Genomic DNA, 17517 nt, shown 5'->3' on the forward strand with positions numbered 1-17517 from the left:
CTAATGAAATGTTATACGCTCGATAATGAAACACTCTTACGCTCACTACTGAAACACTCGTACATACATACATACTTAGTAAATCTATGCGCGTTCGTATATGAAACCGTATACATACTCAACTGAACACTTACGCATGCATATGACAAACACATACACATACCTATATACTTCTGTGCCATATACACATACGTACAAAATTATTTACACATATATATCTGAAACACTCACACATCCACCCATGAAAAGGCTGCATATATATTACTGAACACTCGTACGTGTACAACTGAATTTATTGTATTTCACATATATTCATGCAAGTAGTTTCACTAGTATGTATAAATGAATTCAATGATGTATAAACGTATCATTTCAGTGCTATGCATACGTGATTTCAGTATAATGTATGAAAGAGTTCCACATGTAATCGTACGAGTCATTTCAGTACTATATATATACGTTATTTCGATATTATATATATACATTATTTTGATAGCAATATATAATTTCATTACTATATGCAAATAAATCACATGTATTCATACAAGTAATTTCAGTTATATATATACAAGTCATTTCAATAGTATATATACATGATTTTAATAGCATGTATATATATAATTTCATTACTATATGCAAATAAATCACATGTAATCAAAAAAGTCATTTTAGTACTATATATATAAGTTATTTCGATAATATATATACATTATTTTAATAGCATGTATATATCATTTCACTAGTATGTATGAAACCTCGCCTCACCAGGCTTTCCCTGAGGATTTCAGTAGCACATACAAATCATTTTCACTGTCAACGGAAGGTGACCAAAGTCATGTGACCGAAGTCACGTGACTTCGTTTTCTTCCTGGCTTCAGACTGCAGACCACAGCTCCATCAGATGTAAACAACATTTGCTACAGACATGGAGGTAGGTGAGGGCAAATCTTCTATTGTTATTATTATAGAATGATAGAATCTATTTAATAAACTAACGTTTGTAAAGTGTTTTTTGTCAGTTGTGTCTTAAGGGTTTTGGTTTTGATTTGATGTAAAGAGAGTTTACTGTTAGCTAGCGAAATTAGCATTTTAGCTAAGTCTTGTTGCTGAGTTGGCTTTAGCCTGCAGTTTTTACAAGCCATGGCTCTATCTGCTTACCCTAATCTGTTCAGAGAGATGACAGTGCAACGTTTTTGCTCATCTATATCAGGCAATCAGGGCAATGAGAACAATGCTAATGACAGCGATTTTTTTCATTGTATTTATCATGGAAGGTGTGAATCTGTGAACAATATCAACAGACCTGACACAATCTAAATGCAAATACTCAAAGCATAAGTTGACGGTCGTTCACACTTAATGCTTGGCGTGAAGAACGGGCCGTTATTCTTTGAAGATATAATGAAAATACATGAATTATCCCATATTAATTAAATATAATCATGTAGCCATAAAAAGAAGGGGTTGTCAAAGTGGGACTCGGTCTGTGGGTTCCTTTAGGGGGGTCTAAATTGACCCATACAGGTCAAACTTTGGAACCAAATGAACCGGTAAGGGTCCATTTGGTTCCACTTGTACACTGTCGAGTTACAAACTTGTGTCCATTTGTTTTTAATATCAATCATTATGATGGGAACCAGTGGGACCCCTGGGGGTCCCTGAAATCCACTTTGAGAACCACTGTCAGTGTTATTTCTGTAAGGGGGTCATTTGTTTTACATCCAATTTATTTTTTTTATCTTTCAGACTCAGAGACATGATCAGCGCCTTGGTTCCAGAGAAGATGACCATAGCCGGGTTTTGAATCCACCCATCGATGCTTACTTTCTACTGCAGGAGTCTTCAACGTGTTCAGGCCATGTCTCAGGCCTTAGCTGAGATCAAGCACATTGCATAAAATTGTTGCAGATTAAACCTTTTCATAGATTGCTCCATTTACTATCATCCGTGTTGTGTAAATAGTTGTTTGTTTCATACATTTAACCACCTAAAAAGCCCAATAGACAATACTTGGCTCCTTTTCCCCTCTCCACGAAACCTCTTTGCAGAAAATAGCCGATCTACAAGCTTACAACAAACATGGCATTAATCATAGCTATATGGTGCATTAAATCATTGGTTCTCAAAGTGGGGTCCGGGGATCCCCAGGGGTCCTTGAGGGAGTTCCAGGGGGTCCCCAGCTAAATGATAGTTAGGAACCAAATGGACCCTTATTATGGGTCTGTAACTCAGAGTGTAAAATGGAACCAAATGGACCCTAAAAGGCTCATTTGTACACTCAATTAAATTAACATTTTACAATATAAATTGCAGTCCCAGAGATAGAAATACCATTAAATGGGGTCTGTAACCTAAAAGGCCCGTGCACACTGGGCAATGGGCATGTCAAACTGGGGGTCCTTGAAATTAAAATAGTTAGGAACCACTGCTGGAGCAGTAAAACATATTCTCTTATATGGGGGTCCCTGGCATATCTTTTCAAATGGGGTCCACAGGTTAATAAGTGTCAATTTGGGGGTCCTTGACATGTAAAGGTGTGAAAACCACTGCATTAAATGACACATCTAGCTGCCTGTATTTTAAGGCTCAGACTCACAGATTAAAGTCATTATTTTTTCTTCATTTTTTTTTTGTCAAACCGTTTCTGATCATCCCTGTAGTCACAGATTGTGTGTAAAATGAATGCTTGACATAATGATTATCTAATATGTTTGTACAGTGCCCTTCCTCTGCTGGATGAGATGTTTATCACTCAATGTTGCTGTAGGACTTTGATGTGTGAAAAAAGTTTTTCTTGATTTCTTGATTGGTAGGTAATTGTTGACTGTGCAGAGGTAAGATGCCAACAGCCAGAAAGTCTGCCTCTGCAAATCTCATACCACCCTGAAGGGTCTGATCGGGGTGGCACGGCATGGAGCAGTCACCTTCGTATCTGCCAGTGATAAAGAACTGTTTAAGCCTGCTGACAGAGGATATTGCTGTGATGGCAGACAATACATTTTTGATAGAAGACTATCCCTGGTAAACTACTGTACGACCCTTCCTCTCAAAACGTCCCGATGCCAGCAGAACAGGTTAAGAAAACACAGGGGATTCAGTAGAGCAGTTTTACTTTTTGTACTTTAAAAGTATATTTGGATTGGCAAATCATAATCTGTTCTCCAAATCAGGCACTGGATCAGAGGAAACTACTGGATCTCCTCCACCAGGGGAATAATCTCTCCCAAATAAATAGGAATCCTTTGGTTTATAAGCTGGCCCTTAAAAGCAAATAGGAAGCTGAGGAAACGTCTTAGAAATAGTCCTGGTCTCCACAAAGCATAGACAAATGCAATTTAATCTATCACAGGACACCACTCCACCGTGTCACTCCACATTTTCTACCCTGTGTCAGAGGTGTAAGGTAAATGAAGGTGATTTGATTCATTTGCTTTGGAGTTGTCCACACTTGGTAGATTTTTGGACATCTAAGAAATGGATAGATGTACTTTGTGCACTGTCAATAAATACTTTACAAAAAAAGTATATTTGGATGCCAATACTTTAACTAAAATAAAACATTGAAAGCAAAACTACAGTACGTCTACATTTTAGAATTGCATTGAATGTAACACTTATACCATTCTGTTCCAGTACTGTACTGGTATTGTTTACATGCCACACTTGTATAGGTCTGACTGTCTAACATCATTCCATTGTATCTGTTGCCAGTCTATTACCAATGGTTCAAGTCCAGACTACTGAGACAACAATTACACTTGACAACAGTGTCCAGACAGTAAACAATTACACTTGACAACTGTTTTAAATGCTCTAAAAGAGTAATATTTGCTGGGTTTGCAAATTAATTTCTGGTTTAAGGAACAGGATGCACAGAAACAGGAGGTTATTAATATTTTAATTAAAATACGAAAATACGTAAAGATCTACAAAGATCACAATGCACTGACTGGTTGTGAGCTTGTAGATAATCCATGCATGTACAGCTAAAATACATTCATATAATGGCCAAGTGTTCATTTCACATCCTAGATCAGTGTTTCTCAAACTTTCAAATTTCAAGGTCTCCCATTAACTCTGACAGTGTACAAATTAGATCATATCTAGACAGTCCGACGACCAAAAGCCTGCTTTACTCTGATTTACACCCTACCTTCCGTCAATATTAAAGGGGTATTTCACTTTCAAAAATTTGTTTTGGTAATCTTATCATCTAATCAGGCTTTTATGAACACCCGGAACAGTTTTTAATTAGCTTGATTGAATATTTAGATATTTGATGTAAATGTTACCAGGCCCTCCAGGGCCTCTCCCCACACACACCCATTGTAACTTCAAACTTCATTTTAACTATGATGGATTCATTAAAAACACCCATAATTTTTTTCTGGTGACTCATACTACCCTCCTAATATGTGAGCAGGCCGGGTTTATTCAATAACTTTTTTCATTTATTTTTAATAATTATTTGTTTGTATTTAATTTTTTCCATTTTCCCAAATAATTATTACAAATAAATGAAAAAGGTTATTGAAAAAACACAGCCTGCTCACGTATTAGGAAGGTAAAATGAGTCACCAGAAAAAAATAATGTGTTTTTAATGAATCTATCATGGTTAAAATAGAGTTTGAAGTTACAATGGGTGTGTATGGGAAGAGAGGCCCTTCCACTGTTACCACTGCAGTACCTGTTGAAAGTGGAATATCCCTTGAAGTCCATATACTGTATGTATATGGATATATATTAATTAACCCATTTAGGCCTAGAATTATTGAATGCTTTAACCATTGAAAAATTACTGACAATGACCAATAAAATAAGGTACTATAGTGGAAATAGCATTGGAGTCTGCATTAAGGTATAATATTCTTTAAGGAAGCAAAAACAAAATTATTATTTTGGGGGTCGCTGTCTGTCCTACATCACTGGTTCTCAACCTTTTCAGGCCACGACCCCCTAAATTGTCATATTTTAACTGGGGACCCCCCACCCTGATGAGCACTAAGAGTTGAGGCATTACATTTTCTATAACACGGTTCTATTGTGAAAATAGCCGATCTACAATGTAGATCGGCTGTTTTCACAATTTCTGCCACTAATATTTGACAAATTGGACAATGTTTGTCATTTTATAGGTTCTAAATAGTCCTTAAATTGTCACTTTAGAAATGTGCATAATACACTCTATACACTTGAACCTCATGTTGGTTTGTTTACAGCTGAGTGAAAAAACAATGTTGCACATTAAGTTAATCATCTGGGGACCCCACAAAATAATTTGGGGACCCCCCCACAGGTTGAGAACCACCGTCCTACATGAACACGCATTAAAACCGAGACGTGTACATCTCCATGTATGTACTTGTTCCTAGGTGACCCATCCGATTCTGTGACCCACCTCAGAGCCGAACTGAGTGCAGTTATGTCATGGCAGCCGTGGCAGGGCTGGAATTCTATAGGCAACCAATCGTGGTGCAACACCGCGAGACCCAACTCGCCGAAAATATTTTTTAAAATACATGTTCAGGCGTGGTTTTTCATTCATGTTCAAGTATGATATTGGGAGTCAGAAGTGAAGCATGTTTTATTTAACCAGGGTGCTCTAGCCGAGTCAATTCGACTCTAAGGGAATGTACGTTAATTATCCACTAGGGGGGGCTGGTTGACAAGTTATAGCATTTAATTTTTTTTCCTTGGCCCCCCCCAAACGCTTCAAAAAAAATGTGTGACCCCCCCTGCGTGACTTCAGGAAAATGCATGGCCCCCCCTCCCTCCCAATAAACAATAGGCTTATGTTTTAAATTCACACCAACAGTAGCAGGCAATAACATGAATGCTGACCTATTAATATAGCACCCTATTTGACAATTGATTGATTAATTGAGGGTACAGAACAGTACAGTTCATTGATACAAGGTCAACTAAAAACGACCCAAAGAAAGCCTTTGGTCTTAAATTTGGGTCCCTTTGTACTCAACTCATACAGAAAGGGTCCATTTGGTTCCATAGGTGGCCTCTTGGGGTTACAACAACACCCCAAACAAAAGAAAGATTGAGCAAATGTGAACTATTTTCCATGATAATAAATCTAAATCATAGTTTAAATATGCTGTTTCTCCTACCTCCTTCCCAGCCGACACTAGCCTCCAAATCAGTGTAACCAAATGGACCCATCACCCAGCCCCGAGCTGGAGGGTCCATTTTGTGCCTTCTCTGGGTACAGAAACTCCCAAAGCAGTGGCTAGTTTCAGAGCCACCTGCTATTCTCGTTTAACATAAAGTGATAGTTCGCCTATGTTTTAACCAAAGCTGTATGAAATACTTGCCAGTAATGTAGTTGTTGGAAGGGCATGAATTGGTTATGATTCCCGTGGTCAGACTTAGTCATTTTTGTGCTGAATAAAAGTAGTTCCATTGAGTTGGCTGGCCCTAAATGTTATAATAGTAGGGTCTCAAACCAAGGTTCTGTGACCATCCTCTGGCAAGGATGTTTTGATGATTGATTTGACCTCTATGGACCCTTTATAAAAGATTTAGCTCCCAGGTCCCTCGCAAAAATCCCAGGCTTTTTTGCTAGAAGCCGCTAGAGTTGGTGTCCCATTAACTTTACATTACAGGGAAAAAAAGCAAAAAAAATATCTGTTTTAAGTAACATATGAGGGGTCAAACTAGGGGTGTCTCATGATTCTGAATCCATTAGAAGCATCTGTTTTGCACAAAAAACATTCCTTGGGCTAAAAAACGGCCCACAAGACTATGGTTTAGTGATGAAAAGTGATGAGTCATCACTTTTCACACTTCTGTGGGGGCCGTTTTAGCCCGATGAATGTTTTTTATGCAAAACAAATGTTTGCAATGGATTTAGAATCATGAAAACCCCCTAATTTGACCCCTCATATGTTACTTAAAGCAGATACATTTTTTGCTTTTTTTCCCTGTAATGTAAAGTTAATGGGACACCAACTCTAGCGGCTTCTAGCACAAAAGCCTGGGATTTTTGCGAGGGACCTGGGAGCTAAATCTTTTATAAAGGGTCCATAGAGGTCAAATCAATCATCAAAACATCCTTGCCAGAGGATGGTCACAGAACCTTGGTTTGAGACCCTACTATAATAAACTAATCCACAAAACTGCCATCATTATCATTGTTGACATATTTCTACTATAGAGAGAGTTTCGTTCAACTTTGACCAGTGACCACTCTGTCACATGGTACTATTTCTTGTGTCGAGTAAGATCACTGCGCCCTATCACGGCGTGTGCTTGTTGTGCTGTGCTGCAGCACACGCCCCCATAACAAGTGGTTGCATGCAAACAACGTTGCAAACCAAACCAACATGGAATAGTCTAGTGCAGCTGCTCTATCTGACGTTGCTGCTAACACAAGGGAGATATATTATCCAGAATATCCACGCCTTACTGGATAAAAGAAAAACCTCTTCCACCGTTTCCCCAAGGATAAGGACACCAGACAAGTTTGGCTTTTTGGAGCCTGTGGGTTTTCCTGTTCTTTTTAGCTCTGGTCCCGTAGCTAACGCTACGCTATGTCACTGGTGAGCACTTGAGCCGCGGCAGCCCAGGCTGCTCAGCCTCTCGTCTGTAGTAAAAATAGGGTGACCATACGTCCTCTTTTGCCCGGACATGTCCTCTTTTAGGGGGCTGTCCGGCCGGTCCGGGGGGGTTTTATAAATTCCTTCAAATGTCCGGGGTTTCGCGCATATCACAGTTTAAGCACGGACATTTACAATGCACGTTCAATGGTTCTTTTGGAAACACACTGTGAGAGGCGCTAACCCCGGAACGTGTATTATTCATACTACTCTCTGCCTGCGATCCCTCCCTCCCTCAGCCTGTATCGCTTTCAGATCAGAGGCAGAGCAGAGCAGAACTCTGCAGCAGATCGCGCAGCGCAGAGCCAAACGAACTGCAAACGCTATTAATGCTCACTCCCTCAGCAACTGTGTTTACATTGGTGAAGGAATCTTGCCTGCAATTCCCTCAATCCTGGTCTAAAAATGACGGGAGACGGCTCTACGGATGCGTATCGGCGAGGCGAAGGTGCTCGCGACGACCGCGGCTTTCAATCACTGATGAAATGCACAAAAAGTGCGAGTGACCAACATTGAGAAGCAGAGCGTTCTGTCAGCAAAGCTGGTAGTCTTCTGTGTCCATTTAGGCATTTACAATTATAAAAGTTCTGCTTCAAGCCCATAACACTGCAAAGTAGCTTACAAGACAGTCTGTGCGAGGTGAGAGCTCTTCTGCTAACTAAATTGACAGAATCTTTTCTACAACCTTGTAAAGCAGAAGATACGGCGGTTTGAATAATGGGCTACCTCTCTTTTATTTAGTTACAAAGCTGAACGTTCATACAGGAGCCAAAAGGCATACTTTATCAGTGGATCTCTAGATTTGTAAAGGGTCCAATTGGAACCCCCTCAAAATTGAATACATAATAGGCTATTAGTGGTATAGGGCATAATTGAGCGGTAAACTAGTAATAGAAAAAAAAATTGGGGGAAAAATTATATATATATATATATATATATATATATATATATATATATATATATATATATATATATGCCGGGTAGGGTGTCCTCTTTTTGGATTTTCAGAATATGGTCACCCTAGTAAAAATAAAATATATACTTTCACTACTCACCAAAACAAAGACGGTTCTAAGATGTTGAAAGCCTACTTTCCTTAGTGGCAACACTCGTAGCCCCCCACCTCACGTCTAAAATACACATTTGGTGCAGAAAAAGAAATATTTCACTGGAAGTTTTAGCTACTCCACACCGCCCTCTACAGATATTGTCAATAGAAAAGTCCATTGACCAGATTTTGCCTTCAGGTGAAATATTTTCTTTTATGGCGAAAAGTTAATTTTTATAGATGAGATTTAGACACAGATTGTCCCCACTACGGAGAGTAGGCTTTTTACTCTATGAAGATGTCTTCGTTTTGGTGAGAAGCGAAACTGTACTTTGTATTTTTACTACAGACGAGAGGGTGGGCAGCCTTTCCAACGGCGCAAGGGCTCATAGGTGACATAGCACTACGCACTACTTCAGTGCACTACGCTATGGACCAGAGCTACTGTGTTCTTACATTGACGATTGACGAGGGTAAAACAACGTAGGACAATACATAACATATATTGTCTGTACCATTGGTTCTCAAAGTGGGATCCGGGGATCCCCAGGGCAGGGTCTTTGAGGGAATATAAGGGGGTCCCCAGCTAAAATTATAGTTAGGACCGAAGGCGAGATTTTGTTTTTCCCCCGGTGGTGCACTACGCCGGCTGCGCTCAATGAATGCGCTTCTTGTGAGGACTACAGAAGCGGAATATACCAAGTCAAGTCACCATCAGGGGGAACTTGATAAAGATAGGGGAGTAAACACGTATGAAAAATAACAAAAGAAAACATTTTTTTAATACAAAATTCAACAAATTAAAGTTGCATGACCCCCCCTCCAGCCAAAATAAAAAAGTCATGGTCCCCCCTATTGCTCAGATAAATATTTGATATCCCCCCCCCGCTATGGACCATACCAACCTTAAGTATTAAACGAACAGTCCCTAAGTAAACACACTCACAGCCTCACAGCTAAATACAAGCTCACAGCGCGGCTCTATTTTTGGGTCCTTCACATGAAAAGGTTTGAGCACCACTGACATAGTAGTCTCTCAAGAACAGACTAACTGAGCTCCAGTTAAGTGAAAAGGACCTTTTCTTTGACGATGGCTAGCCAGATCGCTGACATAGAAACATACGTTTTTCAAAAAACCTTAGGATTCCAAAGACACTTATAGAAATTCTAATTTTCACGTTTTTTATCAAAAATGGCAGATCTACAAGCTCGCAGCGCGGTGTGAGCTATCTGCTTGTTTTTCAATAGTTAAAGCATAAAATAATGATACACAATAATGTGTACCCGTTCTAAATGGGTTAATAAAGGACCCCTTATGACCATATATGGAGATCCCCAAGCGCCAAACCCAGGGCTTAACTCACCAAGGCCCTGCTTGGCTTTACTAATTAACATACATTTTATTCCCATATATGGAGATTCCTATATTATCAATATTAAGGACATTAAGGATATTGTGTTATGCTGTTAATATTTGTGTAAATATTAAGGACATATCTGGGAATGCCCATATTTGGTAATGACCATATATGGGCATGTTTTGACATAACATTGTTGACTATCATCCAGGGGTCTCCATATAGGAGTAACTGGTCCCATATACATCACTGGCCAGATGGCCAAGAATTGGCGCGACCTCGCCCTAAAGGCACCCTGAGGTGTCTTACTAGTATATCTCTGTTCTCCTGGGTTTTGCTGTAGGCGTTGAATGCAGTTCAGCACCCTATTTAAAAAAAAAAGCAATAACATCATCGCGATCACCATTACTAGCAAGGCTTGCAGACTGATAAAAATATAGAGAAGTTGCAGTTTCATCTTTGTTTAAGAACTACCGCTCACTTAAGACAGCTTTAAATAACGCCCAAACCTCTGCAACCGCATGTCATCACCGTGGTGTCTATGTTAAACATTTACCACTAAATGGTCAAATTCAAATATATTATATATTATAAAGATCTTTGAGGTCCCAGACGAAACTTTCTTTGGCTGCCGACAGAAGTGCTTGTCCAGCTGTATCGGCTTCTGGCCATGGTGTTCCAGGGTCAATGGCTGGGGGGCGCATTCCTAGGCTGGCTGCCATGGTGTTGGTTGATGCCAGGCTGCTTTCAGGTCTTGTATCCTGACCTGAAAATAATTAAAATAATTAGGGCCCGAGCACACACAGTGTGTGAGGACCCTATTGTAATCGTAAAGATTATTCTTATTATTATTCCCCCGAATAAATCGCGTTTTTGAGCCGCAAAACGTACTCCAAAAGCTGTTTTAAAGAAGGTTTACAATTGGAGTGGATGAGAGCACACACACACACACACACACACACACACACACACACACACACACACACACACACACACACACACACACACACACACACACACACACACACACACACACACACACACACACACACACACGAGCCTAGACTCAAAGCAAATGCTTTTGGATAAGTCAACAGTGCCACCTAGTGGTCAGAAATCATAAATCTGTCAAGGTACGTCCATGGCTTACATAAGAAATCTGTCATAACTGCTCCATGGCCTTGTTTTAAAAAGAAATATATTCAGACACGTTCCAGTTAATTGTGCAACGGTTCACAAACTCTACATTGAGGTAAGAAAAAGAAGCGCTCCTCTTCCCCAATGTTCCACTTAATGTGGAGTGGTGTTGTGGATGCAAGTTATCACGTGACGTCTACGTAACGTTAAATATTTACCAACAAATCCTGCGCCTAGAGTTCGACTACTTGTCTTCAGTGGAATGCCCCAATACAATTCCAGAAAAAAAAAAGAAAAAAAAAAAACATGGTATGGCACACACACCTTCAACATCTTGTAAATGGTCCCTCCACCTAGGAACTGTTCTTTCCCCTCCCGTTCTCTTGTTGCTCCCCATCTCTGAGTAACGGAAAAACGCATCGACTTCGTTAGCGGTGAGGGGTTTCGGACTGAAGCACATCGCTGGTCTGAATGAATCAGGGTTTTGCTGCATATTTTCCAGGACTCCAAGTTTTCAACCCTTCTCTGAACCTATAAGACAAACGTAAGAGCAAAGATGACTCAAGAGTAGGGATGGAGCCCTAAACAAGGGTAACTCGATAACAGATTTATTGAGTACCCGGTATAAATACGTTTTGGGCTTATCAAGCTTGTTATTGAGCATAGCGGCCCATTACGTCATGTTTAAACAATCAAGACAGGAGGCGATCAAGAAATTATTACAGTACTATTCATAATTTAAAGCCATTTAACACATATTGCACATTAATGAATGATCGTTTTAATGATATTTGTTACTTCAATTGTCATCTTCATAAATGGTTAAACTCACAGTTGCAACAACTGGCCAATTAAAAAATATATACCAGTTATGTTCTGAAATTGTGGTCTCGTATCTTTCCACAAAATATTAGAAAACGCTCAATAGTGGGCTCGATAAAAGCCTGGCTCAATAAGCAGGATCAATAAGGTGCTAATTATCAATCAAAATTTAAGAGCTCCATCCCTACTCAAGAGCACAATGATAAGCACCTCCCCACGGCTTTTTACACCGTGCTGGATCCAAAATCAATCAAGTGAATACTAAAGCCCGTATCAGAGTGTACGGTGGAGAGCTATCCACCGCAAATTTGAGGTGGAAAGCTTTCCACCTCAAGTCAGAAAATAAGTGCAGGACATCATAGTACGCCACGGTGGAGACCTATTCACCATGACTGACTAGTCTAGATTGACCAATCAGTGAACGGGGTGTAGAGCCTGTCTGTCTGATAGTAAAAACATAGAGATGTGTTGGGACTCGAGGTGGAAAGCTCTCCACCGCGAGGAATGATGTAACGGTGTAGTTTCATGACTGAAAAAGACTCGAAAAGACTACACGCGGTGTAAAGCCTTCCACCGCCCAGGCGACTATGATGCCGGCTTAAAGGACATGTCTGCACACTTGATAAAGCCCAGCTGGGTGAAAGGTTGTTAAATTTCATTATGACCAGACCACATTCAAAACATGAAAAAATAATTCTCTTTGAAGGTCCAGGCTTTTCCTTTGACGCTGGTACATACTACGTACTGTACCTCAAAGGGTTTGGCATTGATCATCATGAGGCGTAGTTTCTGAGGTGTGACGCTGCTGAAGACATCGTAGGAGCGTCCGGTGGCCACAATGCAGTGGAACAGAGACAGCCTCTTCTGACAGGTGTAGCCTGCACACCAGCCATGGTCCTGAGGGCCTGTGAACCAACAGTGATGAGAGTTTTGTTACTTCTTTGGAGGTTTGTCAGGAACACTGTCTATAAATAGCTATAGCCAGACAAACTTGCCATTGCTAAAGAAAAGTGTGTGTGTGTGTGAGCTGACATCTTTAAAAGAAGACAGAGCAACAATTAAATACACCAAAATAGATAAAAAATACAGTACTGCCATAGGCGTGTTTCCATTGTGATGCAAAAGTGATTATGTGCCCGTGTAGATATGAATGTGTGTGGTTGGACCTTGAACCAACTATTTTCACCATTAATCAGATCCACATAGCCATCTCCCAGTACAGCTACAGGAGACAGGCGTCTGGTCTCTGTGTCTGCGTCAAGACTCTCACCCGCATCCTGTAGTTCAGTCCAAAGCACTTGTAGCTCTGCCAGGGGTACACATTATGTGCAATTCTTCCTGATCACACCTGAAAATGAAGATTAAAAAGGGTTCAATACATACATCAGACTTATACAGTCGTATAGTTTATACTATATACAATACTTAAAGGGGCACTCCACCACTTTTCAACCTATGTTCATATAATTGGTCCTCACTCAAAAATAGCTTTTTTCTTTTCTTTTTTTTTCAGAGGAGGGCTGTGGGCAGGTCAGAAACCCATAGTCTTGTGACATCATCGATTGCCAATCCAGCTTATAGAAACTGCAGGCTTTCTATTCCTGAAAAGTTGCAATTTTAAAGTGGAAGCCATTGTTATCGCGCTAATAAAAATGTATATATTTTTTTTTCAAAATGATGATGTCACAAGACGATGGATTCTGAACTTCCCACAGCTCTCCCAGGAGACTTGGACTGAGTAGAAAAAAATTGTGATATTTTATCATCAACATTAGTGAGAACTAATTCAACCTGTCTGATATGAAGACAGGTTGAAAAGTGGTGAACTACTCCTTTAAAGACACAAAAAACAAAAGCAAAATAAAAAAATAAAATAGGGGCAACATGCATCTGTTGATGCCTACCGGTATGTCCATGTAACTGTAGACTAAATCATTTACTGTATAGAAAAGTAACATAAATGTGTACTCTTCCAAACTCCACATAAATAAAAAAGACTCTTATAGCAACCCTGTATTGCTGAGTGAGATACTAGGAGTGAGTTTTAATGGACTTTTTGTATATGAGACTTTTTGAAAGACGCATGTCGAGGCATGAGGCACATCAGGTGGCAGTGGCTCAGGGGTAGAGTGGCCGGTAGAGCAGCCAGATGGGAACCAATCTCGGGATCCCCAAGAGTTGGTGTCCAAGTGTCTTTGAGCAAGACGCTGAACCCCTAATTGCTCCCGATGAGCATGTTGGTGCCTTGCAGGGTTTTCCTCCGCCATCGGTGTATGAATGGGTGAATGTAATGTGCTTTGTTGTCTTTACCGGAAACGCCGGTATTCTGGTGTTTATATTCTGGTGTTTAAGGAAGCCGACTCTTCTTATCTAAGGCATACTGTATGTGTGTGTGACCATGCTCTATTGCTCTAATATTACTGTAACAATTTTGAGTGTCTGTCCTGGTTTAGAACATCAATAAGTTGAACAGGGATTGCGTTTATTCAAATTACCAATGTACTTCTACTTGTATCTACCAGTATGTGCACACTCACATCCAGAGGAACTAAAAAGTACAGCCATGGGTAAGCTCCAATTCCTTAAATGACTTCCTCGCATCAAAGTGTTCATTTAACTCAGACTTATAAGGTTGGCTACCTTTGTTTGGTGCGATCGTATCCACAGAGATGCAGCTGCCATTGGGGAAAGTGAGCATCATTTTGGGGATGCGGTGGTCACCCAACCCTCTTCTGGGATCCCCATCCCACTCATACTCTGACTGGGGAATCACAGCACCTACTGCACCCAGGAAGGACCTGTCCAAATCCTTCAGCATCGTCTTCTTCTTAGCATCACAGTCCATGTCCACAGAGTCAGCGGGGTTGACTTTCCTGATGGAAATAAAGCAAATAGACTTACTATTGTCCTTTGGTCACCAGCTTAGTATTAGGCAGATATTAGCAAACTTTTAATATAGGAGTGTCTTTATGGTTGAAAATTGAAAGACGAGAGCATCCTTATCTTTAACAATAACTGTACTACATCCTCCTGGGGCCTGTTTCACGAAAGCTGAATTAAATAAGCCAGGATTTAAGCCAAATCCAGACTTGACAAAGCCTCCTCTGTATAGCCTGGTTTATTCTGTTCCACTAACGCCAAGCCAGGCTGAGAAAGAGACTTTGTCGAGCCAGGATCGCAAAGCCCGACTCGACAAGGGCATGGGCTTTTCCTTGAAAACCCCATGCAGTCGAGCGTCAATTCCTTGATCAAGACCAATCACGGTACTGAAGAACAGAGCAGTGTACTTCTGCCCCACCCCCCACATAAAAAACAGACAGGCATACAATAGCTGCTATCAGTGGTGAAAAAGTAAAAATGTTTTACTCAAGTAAAAGTTTCAATACTGCAATGAAGAAATACTCAGTTACAAGTAAATGTCCGGAATAAGGCGGAATTCTAAATGTACTTGAGTAAAAGTATCAAAAAAGTAAAAAGAATTAAAAGTACTCATTATGCAGATGTCCCAGTTTTGAAAATAGCAGATCTGCAAGCTCAGAATGCTTCGCATTGTGAGCTTGTAAATCTACAAAGTAACTAATAACTAAAGTTTGCAAATAAATTGAGTAAAAGTACCATATTTGGATCTGAGATCTGTATAGTGGAGTAAAGTAAATAAAGAAAATGCTCAAATAAAGAACAAATACCTAAAGATTATACTTAAGTACAATATTTAAGTAAATGTACTTTACACCACTGGCTGCTACGTCCAGCGCAACACTTGTGGAATACTTTCAGCTGTCTGTAAACAAGGAAATACCGGTACTTTGTTTTGTTTTTAGTTTTGAGTCAAATTATTAATTTTATTCAGTAGCCGGGTATTGCGGGTAATAAGCAGGATAAAGACTGCCTCCTTGGTGGTACTCCATGTACACTATAACATCCCTTCAGCCTGATAACCCCCCTCGGCTGCGCCTCGTCTTTATCCCTTACCTGTCGTATTGGTTAATCTATGGGTTGATTTTAAAGGTTATCCTGTCTATGTGACTCTATCCTGTCTTTATGTCCTGTCCTGTCGATGTCCTGGCAACACACCTGATGATATGACAAGCTCAATTTCTGAGTTGTCAGTCAAAACATCTCATTACTCAGACTGCGTGGCTACACGTGCAGTGAAGGTTAATAATAATGAGAGTCGGATGAATGCAACGTCTAAGTAATGTGTGTTGGAACAGTGGCAAAAAGGCAACATTCTATAATACTTACTATACTGGTCTTCCATGCTGGTGACTAAAGCCACACAAAGGCAAAGGCTGGGGGGGCGCTGTGTTGGTTGATGCCATGGTGTTCACTTCATGGCTGGGGGGGCGCTGTGTTGGTCGATGCCATGGTGTTCACTTCACGGCTGGGGGGCGCTGTGCTGGTCGATGCCATGGTGTTGATAATGTCAGGCTGGGGGGCGCCTGCTGGAGATAGTGTTCATCGGTCCAAGGCTGTAGGGGTCAGTGCTCATATGTTAAAATGTAGGCATTTAGCAGACATTTAGAATCCAGAGCGATTTACAGTAAGCATTGGACAACACAAGGTAATAAATCAAATGCATAGAAATAAGAATCGAAAGTATCTAATGAACAAACAGCAGATAATAAATAAAGAAATTGTACATTGAAACGATACACTAAAGGATGAATGACCACCTTTCTATAAAACATGACATTTAAATTACATTTAGCCTTTGGATAAGTCGTAAAGGCTAGGGCAAGTGGCTAAAGTGGAGTCTGAAGAGGCGAGTCTTCAGATTATGGTGGAAGATTGGGAGTGAGTCTGCAGAGCTATTTCAATGAGGAGTCAGGAGTGCATTACATAGTTTGGGAGCCAAACAATGGCTCTATGGAAGCGTCTGGGACATGTGGAGCGTTTGCCCCAGGTGTTACAATAAATACTACTACAAATTACTCAAATAAAAGAAAAATTACTGACAATGACCAATAAAATAAGGTACTATAGTGGAAATAGCATTGGAGTCTGCATTAAGGTATAATATTCTTTAAGGAAGCAAAAACAAAATGATTATTTTGGGGGTCGCTGCCTGTCCTACATCACTGGTTCTCAATCTTTTCAGGCCACGACCCCCTAAATTGTCATATTTTAACTGGGGACCCCCCACCCTGATGAGCACTAAGAGTTGAGGCATTACATCTACAATGTAGATCGGCTATTTTCACAATTTCTGACACTAATATTTGACAAATTGGACAATGTTTGTCATTTTATTGGTTGTAAATAGTCCTTAAATTGTCACTTAAGAAATGTGCACTCTATACACTTGAACCCCATGTTGGTTTGTTTACAGTTGAGCGAGAAAACAATGTTGCACATTAAATTAATCATCTGGGGACCCCACAAAATAACTTGGGGACGCCCCTGGGGGTCCCGACCCACAGGTTGAGAACCACCGTCCTACATGAACACGCATTAAAACCGAGACGTGTACATGTCATCTCCACGTATGTACTCGTTCCTCCTAGCAAATCCAGACATTTCACGTATTGCCGTTACACA

At 40.3% G+C, this 17517-nt stretch overlaps 1 protein-coding gene and 1 long non-coding RNA gene across 2 annotated transcripts in view; one reads left to right on the forward strand and one right to left on the reverse strand.

The window, feature by feature from the left end:
- frmd3 (FERM domain containing 3) overlaps positions 1 to 17517 on the forward strand; it is a gene marked incomplete at its 3' end in the record, with an annotated part of 96743 nt that overhangs the window by 28138 nt on the left and 51088 nt on the right. The window lies entirely within an intron of this gene.
- On the reverse strand, positions 9598 to 16427 carry LOC308296146. Its single transcript, XR_013962603.1, has 6 exons — positions 16222 to 16427; positions 14617 to 14849; positions 13163 to 13324; positions 12727 to 12881; positions 11479 to 11685; positions 9598 to 10783 (listed from the first exon to the last, which is right to left on the reverse strand). It is a non-coding gene; the product is annotated as an uncharacterized lncRNA (long non-coding RNA).

Source organism: Nannobrachium achirus (assembly GCF_963921795.1).
Source record: "Nannobrachium achirus genome assembly, chromosome: 12".
In the NCBI taxonomy this organism is placed as follows: Eukaryota; Metazoa; Chordata; class Actinopteri; order Myctophiformes; family Myctophidae; genus Nannobrachium; species Nannobrachium achirus.